General features: G+C 23.2%; 2 non-coding genes across 2 annotated transcripts; one reads left to right on the top strand and one right to left on the bottom strand.

Moving 5' to 3' along the window:
* Positions 1 to 155: 155 nt before the first annotated feature.
* Positions 156 to 227, top strand: Trnaq-cug (transfer RNA glutamine (anticodon CUG)). The gene has a single exon. It is a non-coding gene; the product is annotated as a tRNA-Gln (tRNA).
* A 284-nt stretch (positions 228 to 511) lies between these two features.
* Trnaq-cug (transfer RNA glutamine (anticodon CUG)) lies at positions 512 to 583 on the bottom strand. The gene has a single exon. It is a non-coding gene; the product is annotated as a tRNA-Gln (tRNA).
* Positions 584 to 1312: the final 729 nt, after the last annotated feature.

Here is a 1312-nt window from a genome sequence, read left to right as displayed (position 1 = left end):
TATTAAAAAATGTATTTTATATTTGTTGTTCTTGTTTTAAAAAGGTTTAAGGATAATGCAACAAGAAAACAGTTTTTAAGTATGTATATAAAAAAGGATATGCGCATTAAAGAGCAAAGGAGCTCTTGTGATATATTCAGACGAGTCCTTTTAACGGTTCCATGGTGTAATGGTCAGCACTCTGGACTCTGAATCCAGCGATCCGAGTTCGAGTCTCGGTGGGACCTTGCAAAATTTTTCTTTATTGGATTTTTTAAAAAAATCCTTTAATGCACATAATGCAAATGCAAATTTTATAACAATACAAACAAAAAATACATTTTACAAAACAAACACCTACAAACAACTTTGTAAAATTGATTTTAAGAACAATCTTGTAATTTAACTTTTTTTTTATTATAAAAAACATAAAAACAATTTCTTTTTTCACATTATTAAATTAAATGCAAGTTAATTATTAAAAATTTTTGATTAATTAATTATTTTAATAAAAAAAAAGAGAAAAAAATTTAGGTCCCACCGAGACTCGAACTCGGATCGCTGGATTCAGAGTCCAGAGTGCTGACCATTACACCATGGAACCGTATGCCTATCCTTTGAAAAAGAACACTTTTCATATAAGGCAACATTTTCAATTTTTCAATAATATACAATATAATATTGCCAGATTTTGTTGAAATTTAATTGAATAGATTTTAAAACAACAGAAATGAAATAAAAATAATAAAAACATATTTGATTTTAATAACTAAATTTTATAGTTCGCTAGTAGAGTCAAATTTTATAGTTTTATAGTTCTTACGGTTTCAAAATTATTCATCGATTTTGTTTCATTAAATAAAATACATGAACAATGTTTAATATCAAAGCACCATAAATAATTTTGAAAGTAATAACGCAAATAATAGCTTCCAAATAATAAGGTCCTTAAACCTAAATTTACAAATAATAGTTTCTTTAATAAATTAAATAGTTTGCAATATATATTTTGTTGATATAGCTCGATTTATTAATAATATTTATATTTTGTGTAATTAATTAAAATATTTGTAAATTTATTTAATTTTAGAATTTTCTAATTTTAATTAAATTTCTATTTATAGAAGAACCGGTATTAATTAAAACGGTTGAAATGTTACAAATTTAGAAAAAAAAAAAATAAAAAATAAACATTATGTGAATTTATGTATTTATATAGACAAGGACAAAATTGTCTCAGTTTTTAAATGAAAGCTCGTGACTTATTTCATTTATAAAATATAACATTTTTGATTTTCATTAACAAAAAAGCAAAGCGAAAAAAAAATACAAA

This window comes from Condylostylus longicornis, unplaced genomic scaffold (genome assembly GCF_029603195.1).
Source record: "Condylostylus longicornis isolate FDR11 unplaced genomic scaffold, ASM2960319v2 ptg000084l, whole genome shotgun sequence".
Classification (NCBI taxonomy): Eukaryota; Metazoa; Arthropoda; class Insecta; order Diptera; family Dolichopodidae; genus Condylostylus; species Condylostylus longicornis.
The sequence above is the reverse complement of the archived record's forward strand: the minus strand, read 5'-3'. Positions and strand labels throughout refer to the sequence as shown.